We start from the raw sequence: 19,212 nt of genomic DNA, 5'->3' as shown, positions 1-19,212 counted from the left end.
TTTTTAGGAAAAATATTTCGTCGCGGGCCGCACGTTCCCAGATTTTCATGGTCGGCTCGTTTTTTTGGCCGCAGGTTCCCAAATTTTTGAAGACCACTCGATTGCGAAATGGCAAATGCAGAATTATAGTTTTTATATAAAATTATAGTATTTTGGGCGTACTATACCTATTTTATATCGTACATAGTACGCGGACCAAAATTATAGTACAAATACTATAATTATAGTACGGTTGGCAACACTGCACGAAAGTAAACCAGCCCGCACGCCCCGCGGCCCGCAACCACAATTGAATGCTGTATTTCGAAAAGGTTACAAGTCACTATTTTGTAATTAATTATTCAGGAAAGTGAAAATGTTTTAGAAAAAAGTTTTTATGTAATAATATAATATTGTAGGTTTTCTGTTGTATTCAAACAAAGACGAGTTTTTTTAAAATTGTTCATACTTTTTCATTAATTTCATTTTGTAGAAAGTGGACTTGGAACCTTTTCGAAATACATGAAGTGGACGCATTTTAAATGACGTTTTTATTCAATGATAACACTCTGTAGTTAAGACAAAATATATTAATTATTAAAAAATGGTGATAAAAGAATCATAAAAATCTTATTATGTCGACAATGAATATATAAAACTTAATAAAAATATAAAGAACGTTTTACAAGAGTTTCAACTGAAATGCACTTTTTTAAAAAAAAAATTGATGCCACCAGTTTTAAAAATCACCAATTCTCTCATTTATTTACTTTTTGGACTTGACCACGGATTTGGCTGCAATTTCCTGATTTACATAGGTAGTTAATATTATGCTGCAATACTGTTATCTTGACTTTTTTATAATGTCAGATGTATATTTATGATGAATTGATAATCCTTTATTTTTTCTCTTTGTGCGTAAATTAATATTTTCATCACTGTTTATAATACCACAAATGTCACCATCCGCCATTTTGAAAGTGTTGTCATACGCGGAATGAAATTCAAAAACATAACACAGTCGTTGTAACGTTTTCGAAATACACAATACACGCATATTTGCAATGCTCTGAAATGACTTAATAACATAATGACTTGGGACGTTTTCGTATTCCATTTGTGTATCGAGATAATCTGAATAAGTTTTGAACCTTAACTCATTTTTAGTAAAAATGCGACTTGGAACGTTTTCGAAATATATACAGCATTCAATTATTTCCGCTACCTCGTCCTCAATATTATTCTTCAATTCTTCGTCTGCGTCAGCGCTCGTAATTCCGGCAATGCAATATTCTAAATACCGTCCGATCTAGCACAAATCATGGCCCTCACATTACGTGACAGCCTTAAACTTCATCTGATACTACTGACAGCATTCCTGAACTGGGAAAGCTCTGATGAAGAAAACGCGACGCAGACTGATTCGACGGACTTCCCAAGTGCACGCGCGGAATAATATAATTCACTCTTCAAACCTACAGATACAAACCAACAGATAAACTACTTGATCTCGGGAGGTCGCGAAACCACCAGAGGTCAAAACACAAAAAATACCATCAAAAGCCTCCCAAAGATAGATCCAAGATATGAAGGGGATACAGGCCTTGTCTGCCTAGGCGCCTCAAAAAGCAGCTTATTATCACAAGTAGTAATAATTACTATTCAGTCGCACCGTTGCCATGTCATTTTTTCAATATACTGAATTTTTTTTTTGAAATTCAAGAAACCTACTGATATTTTGTGTTTTTCCATATTTGTAAGTTGAAAAATATTTTAATAATTAACTTGAAAAATTAATAACGCACGCCTTTTTATGTATGACGCTTCCAAATGGACAAAGAAAGCATTGTAACTCTTATCAAGAATGACATTTGACGCACTGACGTCAGCATTGTTTGTAATAAAATAATTTTATTTATTAGGTATTGTTTTACATATAACAATATACTCATCTATGACATACCAACAAATAAAATTTAACGAAATTGTACAATTATTATAACAAGAGGCAATATCCAAATGTTTACAAAGGGCTCATGTCTACTGAATACCTAGTTTTATTATATATTTTATATATTTTTCATAATTATTATACGAGCATATTGTGAAGTGCATGAAAGTTGCTATCTGCACAATGCGAGTTCTCTCCATATTTTAAATCATATCCAATATATTGCATTTTTCCAAAATCTTCTGATATCTATTTTATAGTATTTACTGATTTCTTTGTCAAAATCTACTGAAATTTTAAATTTTGACTTGACGTAATTTTGTGATGGCGTCGGAGTAATTAATTCCTAAATCGTGTAAAGATGAATGTTTCGTATTTACTCGAAAAACAAAACATGTCAATGAATATATTATTTTTATTACTAAAATAATAATAAACATAACATTAAATTAACGCATGTTGAATTTTTATGACATGTTTCCTCGTGCGTCATTTGCAAAATCTGAGCGTCGCGATGTCATGATCGTTTTAGACCGTGAATTAGCTGAAGTATAGCCTTAAGTGACCATCGTCTGAGGGGCCTAGGGGGGCTGAGCCCCTCCCGCGAGGCGCAAAGCGCCGAGTTTTGTAAACCTAACCTCATATTTAACTCAAAATATATTCAGTTCAATGGGCTAAGTAACCTATAGTGACACCACTTACCAACCATGCTATATGCATCCCCAATTTGGACTACTGTCATCACCAAATCCAATTTAAAGATGCTGCAAACAATAGAGAACAGATGCCTTCGAATCGTCTACGAACTCAAGCCTCACCATAGCATCAAACACATCAATGCAAAACACGATGGAATCGACATTGCCGAAACCATAACTAAATACAGAGAGACCTTCTTGAATATACTGACAGAAGGGCCTCATAAGAAACCTACACTATTTGCCAACAAAATTAAAAAATTTAAGCACAAGCGCAAGGAAGCTAGGTTCCGTCATAAGATGATGCCCCCTGACTCTCCAAATCCTGATGATCCACCCCCTCCTCACTCAATTACAGGTACCTCTTCCACAGCGGATGCGGCCGGCAGCACTCTGACCCCGCCGGATCCCTTCCAGGGTCTAGCGGTAGAGGTAAAAGAATGTTTGGAAGCCCTAAGAGTTAAACTAGGTAGCTTTAGAATGTACATCAGAATGAGACTCGGGCTCAAAGCCCAGGTGAGAGCTAAACGTGTAGAAAACAGAAAACGGGGTATACCTCCTAGGGACTGGGTGAACATCTTTGAAGTTATAAAATGATCTACACAAGATCATAATTTCAAGCCGAACATCCCTCTAAAGGATGAACTTTTTGTTTGTTGGACCCATAAGGACAATATTCGGAAGAGGGTTTTTCTTAACTGTTTTCCCTCGAAAGACTTGTTTGAAAAGCGAAGGTAAATGTGAACTCAACAGCTCAATACTTAGCCAGATTACATGCGGGAAAGGGCATTAATGTACTTACAAGACTCAACCCTAGAAAAATTAGTCAGGAAACCGAGGTCTGCCTCTCAGACCTCACAAGGTCTTAGTTAAAAGATAAGGTAGGAAACAAAATCCCTGTTTGTCTTTTGTTTCCAACCATTGTACAGTTCGTAACCTCTGCCTGTCAAACACTTTGTACTAAAATTATTACTGAAATAAATAGTAATGTTTTACTTTACGTAAACCAAAAAAATATTAATCCAGTTACGAAAATGATAATAATAAAACTCAAAACGAAATAAAAATTATTAACCACTGTAAGAAACAGAGATATTACATTCAAAAATATTTTATTAAAAACTCAGGTAAAAAGAAAAAATACCGTAAGATTTTCAAATTGAAAAATATTAATCATTTAAAATTAAATCATTTCACGTTTTATAATATCGACGTAGAAAAAATTGCGAGAAAGATAATTTTGACAAAGAAGGTGTATAGGGTAATCGAATGGAAAGTTATTAGGGAATTCGGACTCAGGGAATATGAGCCCGACTGGTCAGCCCAGTTTTATTGACGCTTCTAACATTTCCCTATTGTATCTATCATAATATAAAGATAGATTTTTAAGGCTACCTTGTGTGAACATAAAAATGAATCATAAAAAAAATATTCCTATTGTAAAATATTGCATTATATTGCTTGTATAGGTACGTGTTTTTCTAAATTACATTTGTCACTTAAACAAAGGACAGAAACTTAAAATGTAAAAGTATATTAAAAAATTATAAGTCAAAATAAAAAAATTAAGAGTCAAATTTAAAACGAATAGTATCTTTAGAATTTGAAATTTAAACCTATTCTAAAACAATTAAAATATTCTTTTCATGGATTTACTTATAAAACGAGTGTATTTTAAAACGATTTTATTAAAAATAAATAATTATATAATTAAACCGAATACGAATTTGAGTCAATCAGGTAAATCTAGAATAACATATAGTATATTATATATTTAGTGTTATTTATATATTGAAACATAAATCAAGAATAATTTTATCAATAAATAATAACGTCATCAAAGTAATTACTAATTAAATCAATCAAAGAAGTTAAACCGATATATTATATACCATACTAATTATTCAGTACCAGAATTGTTTACCTACATCTTAAAATATATAATTGAAAGCATTTTGAATATTAATACGCATTAGTTAAAACCAGATATATGGATACGACGACAGATTATATTATTAAATCAGGAAAAAGTTGAACGGTAATAATTAGATGAAAATTAGTCAGCTGTATTTAAATCAAAGTAATGAAAAATATCCTGTTTAAGTGATGTGATAAGAAATTGAAAATAAACAACTAAAAACAATTAAAATTCATTGATATAGTAATAATAAATAATAAAACGTCTACCGGTAAGTTAAGAAACAACAAATAAGTTTTCATAGTAACTTAATTAAATAATTAAAAATATAATTCGTCAAATCACAAGATAATAATATAATATACAAGTATAGATTGATATTAATATCAAACATTAACTTTTCAGATTTTACTAAATAAATACCTAGATTATTTATTACCTATATTCGAATAACTGTAATATAACAATAAAAAAATTGAACTTTAGAATGAAATAATGTAACCGTTAAGCATTATAATAAACTGCTTAAACCGATTAAAATCGTATTACACATACTTATTAAAGTTTTAAAATAGATTCACGAATATAACAAAAAAATTTGAAGCAAATAAATAAATTAAACGTCAAGAGAATCACTGTATGAGATTATTATAAATATACTTTCTATAAAAAAAAAATTAAACTATGCCGTTTACTATAATAAGGCAATGAATAAACTTTCAGAAAATAAACATCATATAATGTCATTATTAACAGACACGCATATTAAAAAAAATATAAAGTTTCACTATTTTATACTTTCTAGTTTTACCTATATTTTATATTTAACCAAAATATTTTTCAGAAACCAGCTGATGGATCATCTCAAAAAGGATAATTTCTATTTTAATATCATACTCAAGTCATTCACTCTTATGGTTTTTATAAAGGTTGTAGTAACAAAAACCTAATATTTTGCAGAAACAAACCGATAGATTATCTCAGAAGATAAATAGAATATATTTTAATACCGTACTAAAAAAATATATATGTCAATCAATAACCCCTCACTGTTTTTATGTAAAATAGTTTGTTAGTAACAAAAAAAAAATATTTTCGAAGATGAATAGATTAATACCATACTGTATTTCTGCCATTCACCCCTTGCTTTAATGCAGATAAACTCATTAGGCACAAAAAAAACTATGTCTACTCAAAAGCGACAATTTCCGATTAGCACACATGCTTAGAACGAAACTATACACCTGTTTCAAAATTTCGAAACTAAAATACAATTTTAATAATAACAAAAAAATTATAAACATACATATATATAGGTATAATTTCCAATTTTAATATAAAAAATGATATAATGTAATATTAATATTTCCTATACAATTGCAAGAATTTAACTTAAATAAACATCTACTATTTGTATAAAACAAAAAATTCTGAATCTCCATTATACCAAATATCACTTCATAGAAAAATTATAATACATTAAATTACATCTTGATGAAATTAAGCAGATATATAAATAACAAATAAATTAATAAAATCCGAAATAATCAATAGATATTTGTACAGTCGAATCAAACAAAATTAACAGTAGAATTGTCAGTTAATTTAAACAGATAATTATTAATATAATAACTGTTATTAAATTGAAACCTAAATATTAAGTTTATACCAAACTATTGAAATTCCCTACAGATTACGATATATAAATATATATAGATATCAATATATATACACCTCAAAAGTAAATTAGTATCACTTCAGATGACTGCTATATTACAAACAAAGTGACTAATATATATAATATGTATATCTACCTCATCTTACTTTTATCTATTGCAAATCTAAATCTAAATAAATTTCGTATAGCTACGCATAAATTGGATAAATTCAAAGACAATTTAGCAAACATATTATATTCTCAACCGACCATTACAGGTATTCGAATTTCTTCAGTGCAATCATTTAAACATTAATTAGTTTAGAAAACTTATTATACGCTATTCACAGACGTTATAAAAAATTATAAGAAACATACGTCATTGTTGTATTCAAATTTCAATCATTATTATACAAGATACTTAGGATTACAGGTTAGATACTTTAAATATCCTGCAATTTCATTATTAATTAACATAAATTCGTAAATTGAGACTAGAATGGAAGACTATCTAAAAGCTTCCGAAAGCCAAACTTCAGAAAGACTTTTAAAACAAAAACCCTATGAAATTGGGGAAATTGAAAAAGGACATTAAGAATAAAATTAACAAGCCTTGATAAATTTATATATATTCACACATGAGATAGTTTTAATTGAATTCCTTGAGCTCACCATTATTATTTGTGGAATTCATTATTTGTGGAATTCGTAAAACATATGTAGAATTCCGATATTTTTATATGCATATGGCAAAAAAGCCAAATTTTTATTGTTTACAAATTAATTAGGAAACAAGCAGTAGACTTGATTTATCCGATTATAATTTAGGTACCTACGTACCGAATAAATAAAACTTGGAAGTTGATATCGCTTACCGAATAGGTATAAGATTAGGAAGATACCATCACTTACCTAACAAATAAAAATAGGAAGATAACATCGCTTACCTATTAATAAATAATGTATAACTATAGTATACTATTATTTCGCAACTAGTAAAGGTATAACATCAGAAACTATTATAATATAATTAATAGAATTCTATAGCAACAGAATACTGTTACGGTACAATTAAGGAAGCTAACATCGCTTACCTAGTATTGAGATCATTGAAAAAACAACATCATTATACGTAGTAATAAAAAAATGTATCTTACAAAATACTATTTACTTTTACTTTAAAACTATTGTACAGTCAGTGAAGAGTTCACCTTACTATTTATTGCAAACAGAAAAACATCACTTTAAGCCGTTAAAATGAATTCATTTAGGATATGCTAGTATATAATTTCGACATATTTATAATATAATTTATATATACTTATTATATAAATCAATAACATTATAATATAAAATAAAGTAAGTAAGTAAGATATGTAAGTTATTATTATATAACCATTATATAAGAAGAAAATAACCTTGATTACATATCACATTTTAAAGAGTTTATTGGTTATCAGTACTATAACCATATTACGAATTAATAATGTTATAAAAAAAATGTTTGTATTATAAGGAAATACTATTTCAATATAAAGTAATATGTAAACATTACAATATGAGAAGAGAAACCTTCAGTTCATGTCATATTCAAAAAAGGAATATTGTTATCAATATATTCATTATTTAATAAATCTATAAATATGTTTATATTACAAGTGAATACTATTTCCATATAATTTATTAATTATTAAGTACTACGTAAATATTACATAAGAAGAAAAAAAAACTTTATTTTCATGTCACATTTCAAAAAAATTTATTATTCAACGATATACTTATTGTATGAATTAATGTTATGAATAAAATAATGTGTTTTACATTATAAAGGTAAAGTTGTTATAAAATAAACGTAAATTAAGGAAGAAAACCTTATGTGTCCTGTCACACATTATAAAAGATTTAATATTTTAAATTCTTTAACACTCATATAAATTTGTAGTGTTAGTAGAAAAAAATATACATATATATATATATGTATGTTTCATTACTTACCAGTAACTATTTAAATAAAAAATTCTATTGAATATAAAATCATCGATTTAAACTACAATTAAACCATTATTATAATAAAAGGAAAACCTCATTTAATACTAAATTATAAAATTCTGGACTCATTAATATATCTACTTTATGAACTTTATGAAAAAAATACCAGTAGCAAGAAAGAAAATACATACATATATTTTATAAAATAATAATACCTATCTCAACAAAGAGTACTTTCCAGTACACATTATTTGAACAACATAATAACAACAAATCTTTATTTACCTATATCACTTTAAAACAAATTATTATTCTAATTATATCAAGTAACAGGAGAAAAATAAATCCTTTTACCTTTCAAATAATTGCATGTTAAAATTTAAGCATAATTAAGATTATTAAGGTTAAAATAAAACCTTTTCTATATTTAAAACAAAAAAAAGAGGAAAATGAATAATTGTACAACAACTTGGCATACACCACGTACTAAATATAATATACTAAAAAATTGTGATCTGTTGATGATTTGAATGTTTCACCTATTAATTCAAATTTAATTATAGGTTTCAACATTTTAAAGATGGGAGGTGTTGTGTACACTAATAGTAATAAGGTATCACACCTATCAAATTGACAATACCATTCGATTATTACATCATACAAACTTTAAGCTTTTGAAGTAAACAATATAATATAATATAAATATTAATCTACCTACTTGAGTGTGTCAATCTAAGAAATGTTCATCAAACACAAAACATTCAGTTCTTTATCTAAAAACAATAAATTAATGAGATAACGTTTTTAAACCAAAACACACGTGTAGTAATAAAATATGAAATATGTGTTCACCTAACAAAATATCTTATAGCCAAAGTAATATTTTATCTATGTTGATTTAAACACGTGCATCATCCGCACCCTCTTTTAAACTTTGACCTCAGCCAAGAAATACACTTAACTGTTCGTTATCAATGTTATTTACGAGCAAAGCAATCTGTTGTTTACATTGATTGCACACGTGTGTACCTTTTTGGGTTAGATATTATCTGCATTCTACACCCTCTTTAGACTTTGGACCGAGCCAAAGACTCATAAATCAGTTATCACTGTTATTTCTCGTTGATGTAAGTAGATGTCATAATGAACACCTGCAGATGCAAAGTGGACTTTGTTCAAGTCAAAAACCCATTAAAGTGAATTGTATATAACCCCAAAAAATCTCATCCCTGTTTGTCTTTTGTTTTCAACCATTGTACAGTACGTAACCTCTGTCTGTCAAACACTTTGTACTAAGATTATTACTGAAATAAATAGTATTGTTTTACTTTACGTAAAACCCTATTATTTCCCAGTGTTCACAATCAATTATAAACCTCCACCGCTCAAGCATCCTAGAAGGTAAATCTCCTGACAAACTACCTTTATTGTTATTTGTCAAAAATAACCCATCCAAAGAAGTCGCTCGTGACAATGCAACGTAAACGAGCTGTTGATCGTGGATTTTATTGTAGTGGTACACAACTGTGTCATATGTCCCACCTTGCGTCTTGTGTATCGTTAGCGCGCAAGCTTCAAGAGGAAACTGTAGTCATTTACACCACAATGACCGAGGTATGTTAGTAGTTTGTTTACTGATTGGTTCCCAGTCGTGGTTCAGCTTTTCTTTCAATGCAAGGTGTGCGAGACATTTCACGTTTAATAATTTTCTAATTATAGAGTGTTTAAAATGTAGCTACACACGTTTGATGCCATCGCTATCCTCATCGCCATATTCAATATGTTTCAATATTCCTACAGAACCATTCACGAGGCCGTCTGTTACATCGATATTACAAGTTATCATGTACGGAGTACCTAACAAGAATCGAATCATGTAAGGTAACCCAGCAGTATCGGCTACCTTCATTTTATATACTTTTGCGCGCATGCTGTCCAATTGCGCTTTATCTTTGTGTCCAGAATACTTGTCAAATGCGACGTGTTGTACCTAGGAATTTTAGGAAGCAACATTGATGTTTTTAAAAAATAGCCTTATTGCTCTGAGGACTCGTCGATTAAGTACTTCTGCAACAAGGAATCACGATTCGATGATGGCAGTTTCATCGTCCGTCAGTTTGTGGCCATCTCCAATTTTGGTGAGGATTGAAGAGAACGTAACATCGCTCTGTCGCACGACTTGCACAAATGGATAAAATTGTAATGCTTGCCAAAGAACTTAGTTGTTGAATCGCCTTTTAATCTTTTTGTAAATCTCCGTTTCCATTACAGGTGGTAGTTGACGGAGTCATCACAAAATACTATATCGACGCCACCAAACGGCTTATCGATTTCCATACGAATTTGTTGAAGCTGCGAATTGAGAATTTCCAAGAGCTCAGCTCCAATCATACTAACCTCATCTATGAAAACGATATCGATGTTTTTGAAACCATTGCGAAATGAATTCAAAGATTCGATAGACAACCTGTGATCCGTTCTGGACAACGAGATTCGAAAAGCCGAATGTACAGTTGTTCCATTGATAGCAGTAGCCGCTTTACCAATGGACGCACAAGCGACATACGAATTGTAAGCAGAATTATGATGTTGACTGAATCTGTTGTACGTCTCCATCAAAAGTTTCATTGTGAACGTTTTTCCACAACCCGCTGGCCCAGTTAAAAATATCTGAAGGGATCCAATTCAGCATTGTCGTGCATTCTATGAATCGCTTCCAATATTAACTCTCGTTGCTCTTTATTTGTCATTCTCATCTCTCGGCAGTACTCTTCGGACGATAGTACATTCTCTCGTTTTAGAATAACGGAGGATAAATCTGACATCCGCAGTAATTTTATGTCATCGTTGTTGGCCGAAAGAGACTAAGAGAAGTTGTTCGAAACTTGTTTGCTTTTCGCGTAATTGTCTTGTTGCCCTTAAACCTCATTTTGCTCGTCAGCTCCGGTACACAATTGTTTACAATATTCCATTGTTTTATCAATATCTATACCGGATTCAAACTCTTTTCGTCGATTTAAAATGGCATCTTCGAGAGCTTTGTGAAGACTCAAGTATATTATGTTCACATCTAGAATTCTTCGTTGAAGAAAGGATAGTGTAAAGTAACCATTTCTCGTTTGTATTTCGTCAAATCCTCCATGTCATACTGCCGTGATCTGATCACTCGAGAGAATCTCTCAGTGCATAATGACCTTATTTAGTTTTGTAATACTTGGATACAAACTGCGCCAACGTTACTTCCGGTAAAGTATCGCGTGGTCGTTGTTCGTATTTTTGTATAATTCTTTCTTTCCAGATATCGGTTGATTCATCGTTTAATTCGTCTTCATCAAGTTATTTTCGAGTTTACAATACTTTATGACTTTCGTGGGGCCAGGTTGTTGGAATGTTAGTAACGTATCGATTCGTTTCAGACATTCCATGGCAAAGCAGGTACCACGCAGCTTCTTGAGAACTTATTTCATGTTTGTGTAAATAATCGGCACTGTTTTTGTTTGCTTGCTTTGTCCGAAATATATGTTTAGAAAATATAATTATTTGACAGCTTTCAATGTTTAGGCTGCGCGCGCAACCCGTTAATAATCTCCTATAATATAATTATCCTACAGCTTTTCCAGGTTTTGGCGAGCGATTGTGTGCCTTATTCGTCATGTCCGATGGCTCCAAAAAAATAATCGGTTCTAGGATCGTTTATAATGTGTTTTCCATAGTTGACACCCGCATCGTTAGTTGCCATGACAATTGATTTGCCATTTCTCGATATATTTTCGATCGACACGTGACTTTATTGACAACTGATTATGTCGGGGAATTTATTTTTTCACAATGTTTGCAACACTCAAATCAACTCACCAAAGATGGCCGCTTTAAATTTAAAATGTGTTTTAACCGATATAGAATCAATTTTGACAAACGAATCATAATAAGATTAACCGATAAACATATTAGAACTGATTTATTTATATTTTTACGATTCAAGTTCTTTGTTTTAAGTTAAGTTTCTACACCTCTGACGGAAAACAAGTCTTTTGACGCTATGTATATTAAATTACATTATTTCAATTTACTCACCTCGATGCATTCGAGTAGCTATAATTCGAATCCAGCACAATTTTATAAAACTCAACAGTCACAAAAAAAACACTTTTAAAAACTACCATCCGTCATCATTACGAAGTTGTTTATGTAAAAAAGCTGAGAATATTTACGTCTTATAATGATTTTGAAGATGCACAGCACTATATAATAACTCACATTTATAGCAAGTACCTATAGATAACTATATTTATTCAAATAAACAATAACATTTATACGAATTTCCATTAAAACTGTTTATTTAATTTCATCCGCGGGCGCTAGATTTGCATTTTAACGATCACCAAGGAATAATATTTCAAAATTTGATAACGTTACTTTTGATTTTTTTTGTATGGCTGTTGAATGGAAACTTATATACATTTAATGAGCTCATATAACCCAAAAATATTTAAAAGGTATTAAACAATAATAATTGGTGTTATAATATACATATTATTTAAATCATCATCAACCAGGATCAATTTACTGCTGGATGAAGGGTTCCGCAACCTGATTATACTACTAGCGGTTAAACAAATTTGGGATATTATGCCTATTTCTATCATCGTTATCAAAATCGACCTGAACCAATCCACTGCTGGATAAAGGCCTCGCTAGCCTAATTCTACTCCTTTCTGTCATTTGGATTGCTGTATTTATCAAAATCGGTGATATTATATTTATCTATATATTCATATCGTTATCATCATCATCATTACTAGCGGTTAAATGAATTTGTGATATTATACATATTTCTATCATTTTTATCAAAAGCGACGTTAACCAATCCACTGCTGGATAAAGACCTCCCTAGCCTAATTATATTTCTTTCTGTCATTTGAATTGCTTTATTTATCAAAATCGGTGATATTATATTTATCTACATATTCATATCGTCATCATCATCATTGACCTGAACCAATCCACTGCTGGATAAAGGCCTCCCTAGCCTGATTCTATTCCTTTCTGTCATTTGAATTGGTGTATTTATCAAAATCGGTGATATTGTATTTATCTACATATTCAAATTGTCATCATCATCATCGACCTGAACCAATCCACTGCTGGATAAAGGCCTCCTTACCCCGATTCTACTCCTTTCTGTTATTTGAATTACTGTATTTATCAAAATCGGTGATATTATATTTATTTACATATTCATATCGTTATCATCATCATCATTAACCAGGATCAATCCACTGCTGGACGAAGGGTTCCGCAACCTGATTCTACTACTAGCGGTTAAACGAATTTGTGGTATTACACCTATTTCTATCATCCTTATCAACATCGACCTGAACCAATCCACTGCAGGATAAAGGCCTCCCTAGCCTGATTATAATCCATTATGTCATTTGAATTGCTGTATTTGTCAAAATTGGTGATATTATATTTATCTACATATTCATATCGTTATCATCATCATCATTAACCAGGATCAATCCACTGCTGGATGAAGGGTTCTCTAGCTTGATTCTATTCCTTTATGTCATTTGAATTGCTGTATTTATTAAAATCGGTGATATTATATTTATCTACATATTCGTATCGTTATCATCATCATCATCATCATCAACTAGGATCAATCCACTGCTGGATGAAGGGCTCCGCAACCTAATTCTACTACTAGCGGTTAAACGAATTTGTGATATTATACCTATTTCTATCATCCTTATCAACATCGACCTGAAGCAATCCACTGATGAATAAAGGCCTCCCTAGCCTGATTCTATTCCTTTCTGTCGTTTGAATTGCTATATTTATTAGTGACATTATTATCTACCTATCTAGATATAATGTTATTATTATCACGAACCTCAATTAATCCACTGCTGGATGAAGGCCTCTCTACGTTGATTGTATTCTTGACAGTATTGAATTTTTATATTTATTAAAAATGCTTATGTTATTTATCTACATATTTATATTGTCATCATAATCATCATCAACCAGGATCAATCCACTTCTGGATGAAGGGTTCCGCAACCTGATTCTACTACTAGCGGTTAAATGATTGCTATATTTATCAAAATTGTTGATATTATATTTACCCATTCATAATATCGTCATTATCATCATCAACCAAGATCAATCCACTGCTGGATGAAGGTTATCCCGACCTAATTCTACTCTACTTGGTCATATAAATTGCTATATTTTTAAAATTTGTGATTTTATATACCTACCCATTTATATCGTCATTACTTATCGTCATCAACCTGTATCAATTCACTGCTGGATGAAGGCCTCTTTAAGCTGATTCCACATTTTTAGGTTTTATAAATTCCTATTCTTATTAGAATCGTTCTATTCCTCTCAGATATAATATGTTTTGCTTCATTATTTATCAACATTTGTCTCGATATGAATGTACCGCACCGGGAAACTATATTGTTTAAGGTTAATTTGTCTTTCAAATTTTGATTTTTTAAATATTATTCTATGGCTGCAAGGATTTATTTTTTATAGACAATGAAACAAAATAATGTTTAGATTTATTTTTTATACTGCTAACCTTCTATTATCTCAATGGGACCCGAAGGAGATTAATATCACGTTATATTGGATCGCTATTTATGATAATCACATAATGTATAGCTTTATATTCGAATGATTGAGATGTATACTTATTTATCATATTTAAATGCACATACCTACACATATATTGTATTAAAATTAAAATGTCAGTGGTAGCAATCGGCGATTGCCAGCAGTTCTGCTAGGCATAGCAGCCTAAGGCGGTGTTAGACGATATCGTGAAGGCCAGATTCCTGAATAGACTACGCATATGAGTCCAAATTTATATTGGCAGTGACGATTTGCAAATCGTAAAAATGACAAATCAGCGAAATGTCAAACGGTCTGACGTGAATAAAAAACCCATCTCGAAGGGAAAACTATGGCGCCATATATGCATACTTCACAATTATATTAAAATCCAACACCGCCAAGCCGTCTGCAAGAACTAGCGAGACAGACTGGCGACCGCCAGCTGGCTCAGCTAGTAATTATTATTATTCTTAAACCAAAAATTGGCCGACTGATTAAGCAGGATTATTTAAATACGTAATAATATACATGCACCCACAAGATTAGTATAATATGGCACTTCATAAATATTGTACTCAAGTACCTATTTAATTATTATTGATAAAAATACTGACCAGTTAGTTGCATTGAGAGACTATTCACACAACGAGACAAAGTTGCTGAGCAACACTGTAGGTATTATACTTTGAAATGAGTTCTCAGGAAGCTGCGTGGTGCTTCCTGGGAACTCATTTCAACGCTGCTTAACATTTTAATGCTAATATCTTTTAACAACTCCGTGTAATCTTTGTCGGGATCTTCATCTCGAAGTTTAATGAGTTCACGGTGCAACCCAGTAATTCCTCTATTCGTTTTGTTTACATATTAAACAACGTATACAGCACACGAATATTCTTTCAATATGAACTGTATGTCCATGTTTGAACGCAAAATCGGTGCGATCCATGGATTGAAACCGTTCACCCAAATTTGTTTAATGTACCTTTTCAACATAACCATAGGCCTAGAAATTCCAGCCCGAATGATATTCAGATAATGTTCCTTGTCTTTAATATTGTTTCGGTGAAATAAATCGTCTGTAGATACGCAATAATTGATGTTATCGAGAGAGAAATGTAGCGAGTGAAATGTCTGTTTCAATGTGACTTTTCGACCATCCTCTTTGGGCATAGGAATGAGAATGCGAGTTCTAAACATAGGCCAAAATGGTGCCCTGAATCTGCATTTTGTATTGTTTTTCTTTATCACGTAAATGTATGCTTGTGTGTCTGACACTTTGGATATTTCAAGTCGTTCGAGTCAACTGAACATAGTTCGTCGATTAAACGCAAAGTTGCAGGTATGTTCTCGCCGATACTACCTTGTGGGTCGTTTTCTAACCACAGTAAAATGTGTGCATGTGGACTGCGTCGTTGCTAAAATTTGATGCGTTTGAAGAAGTCAACAATGCGGTATTTTCCGAACGGACTGCAAGATTTAGATCGCAAAATGTGCATAATTACATCAACCAGTTTGTTGAAGTACAACACAGAAGTTACCGGATCTTCATTAACTAGTTTACAACATTGAAGACTGGTCATTGTTTCTAACGGACCCCATCGAATTCTTCACCATTGTTTTTCAATTTATACAAAATTTCAGCAGCTCCGGCCACCAAGGCTCAGAAGCGCTGAGAGTTAAACATATTGTCGGCTTGCCTAGTTGACGAATAACTCCTTTTTAACTGCCGAATAATGAACCAAATTGGGAATTGACTTAAGAAATGCTATATTATGTTCAACGCACTGTTCAATAAACAGCTTGTCTTTTATCATTTTCTAAGTTATTTGAGCGGTGTCGCCAGTAACCTTAATTGTTTGAGATAATCCTTGACTGATTCGAAGCCGCATTATTTTCGTAGCCATGTACAAAATGTGTTCAGGAGTAACACCACGTCGATCCCGGCGCCGAATTCGCTTGTAACCATGCAGAACGGAGTAACTTTTATTCCATTTTTGAACGTTCACGGGTGACCCAAGTAAATTCCAGTAAAGGATAACTCTTCAGCATGCTCGTCAAAAATAATGCTAATAGGTATTTTTTTGTCTCCTGGCGCAATGCACAAGTATTTATCTTCGCTCCACATCAGCGTAATATGTTGTTGAGCGAGAAGCAATTTGCTGTCTCTTGTTGATTAGTGAACATTTCGATAGCACCCTTTTCACCCTTGTGTTGTATTGATGAAGGACTCGTCGACTATAATTTTGTCTAATCTGTACAAAGGAGTTTTCAATAAATAAGCCAACCATCGTTTGACATTTGTGTCCTTTCAAATACGTAGATTTATGTCTCAACGAACGCTGAACGTGAACGTTGAAAGCGTAATCGTCAACTAGGTGTCGAGGTAGTTGTGAAACCATTATATTCACGTCGACAATTTCACTTATTCACAACTTGGCCAATGATGCTTTTACTGTCGTGTTCGTATCTGAGATGCCTGATTTGCATGAACGGAAGCCTCGGAGAATTTAAACGTTCAGTAATACAATCTAGTGCCGGCAAATATAAAACGATAACGAAAATATAAACGAAGCCGTTACTTCGCGATAAACGAGGGATTTTCCCCGATCGATAAATCGATTCTTTACAATTAACACACAGTTTGAAATTCTGGAAGTCTTCGTTCGGAAATTCTGCTTGTAATATGTCCTAACATTTACAACCAACATTCTTCAAATCTTTCTCGAACCAAATTCGATCACAAACATCGCAAACATGGCCCAAAGGGTTTTGTCGAAAACGCTGTTGAAATTCGTAATCAGCAAGAAGAGACCATTGAGAGGTCTTTTTAAAGGTAATTTTTTTTTTACGCAATCGGTATTCCCTGGCTCGTTCAGAAGCAGTTTTAGGTTGTTTTTTTAGGTTTTTAGGTTATTTTGACACATTATTTTTGTAGAAACAGTTTTTTTACCACAAGAAACTTGTTTTTGGAGTATTTGGCCTTTCATCCGTTGTCGGCTCTCTTTTTTACGTTCTGCTGGTGTTGTAGGCGCATATGCAGGAAAAAGCTCTCCACTCTTTCTTCGACGATATATCCTCCATTTATTATTTTCAACAGAAACTACAAGACAACGGAGTCAATGTCGAAGTACACATAGAAGCAGATGCGTATTCAGAATGAACAGTGCATTTACCAGAAGAAGTTGAAGGAGGACAATGAGGACCGGGACAGAGGAACATGTTGCACTGTAGCGAACTAGTTACTAGTGAAGAATAATAAAATTAAAGAAGTAATAATAACAGACAACAACTACGTCGCATAGAATGCAGGTAACTGAACGATAAAATGACAAATAATAATAAATAGGCCAGGCACGGGAATTGCGGGCGTAAAATTTCGTAACGAATTCAAATTTCATTTTCACCCTTATCATACCGGACCCGGAAATTTCCATGATTAATGTTTAAAATAAAAAAATATCAGTGTGTCGATATTTGCATTTTATTTTATCCCGAACAGAAAACTTTATTTTCAATTTATTTCTTCTTTAGCACATTGAATATAGACTGACGACGTAATAAGGGTAACATTGCAAAAAAAAAACAATATTATAAGAATATACTGAAAATTTTTAATAAATACGAAAGTTGCAAATAATATCTTCAAATAACTCTGCGGACCACCAAAATTATCTCACGGACCACCGGTTGGAGACAACTGGTCTATGTATATAACGTAAAATGAAAAATAATCGGCGCCCATAAGTAATTGAGGCGAGGTTTTTTTAGGTCTATTTTTCGTAACGCTTTTGCGTTTGAGGCCATCAGTATAACATGTTCCATGTTAAAACAAATGCTACGAAACCATTTCATGGAGTGGCCAAGATACACCGGTCGGTAAAAGTCAATAAAAAAAACAACCAAAACCTATTTGGGAATATAAGGTATGCCAAGTTCTAGATCACACTGCACACTGTTATCCCCATTCTGGCACAGCAATTGAAGAACCACCAAACCTTCAATATTGCTCCAACTAAATAATCAAAGCAGAAAAGACAATAATTAATCAAGGAACTAGAAATTATGTTACGGATTAAGACACACAGTACTGCAAATTGGCTACCAGATTTTTATTACGTTGTCTATGATTGACGGATAGACAATGCTATCCATGTCTGCGCGGCGTAAACGCGGGTTTTATAGCTCCGGATGTCTTAATCCTAAGACAAAATGAAATGAAAAATATTGTTTTTAATGTTAATTTGTACATTCAATTAATGAAAGTGCTTTGAATAAGGGTGAATTGTAAAAAATGTCATAATTTGTACAACCTTAATCGAACATTATAATTATTAAGTCACATAAAATTAATATCAAATTATATATCGAGAATTTTTCGAGAGAAATCATC

The 19,212-nt window shown here is 31.9% G+C and overlaps 1 pseudogene; it reads right to left on the bottom strand.

Annotated features, from left to right (window-relative positions):
- Positions 1–16,237: 16,237 nt before the first annotated feature.
- LOC147073371 (uncharacterized) lies at positions 16,238–18,041 on the bottom strand (annotated as a pseudogene).
- Between the last annotated feature and the right edge of the window lie 1,171 nt (positions 18,042–19,212).

Source organism: Rhyacophila brunnea, unplaced genomic scaffold, assembly GCF_057557595.1.
Source record: "Rhyacophila brunnea isolate RB1 unplaced genomic scaffold, BYU_Rbru_1.0 scaffold_18, whole genome shotgun sequence".
NCBI classification, from domain to species: Eukaryota; Metazoa; Arthropoda; class Insecta; order Trichoptera; family Rhyacophilidae; genus Rhyacophila; species Rhyacophila brunnea.
The sequence above is the reverse complement of the archived record's forward strand: the minus strand, read 5'-3'. Positions and strand labels throughout refer to the sequence as shown.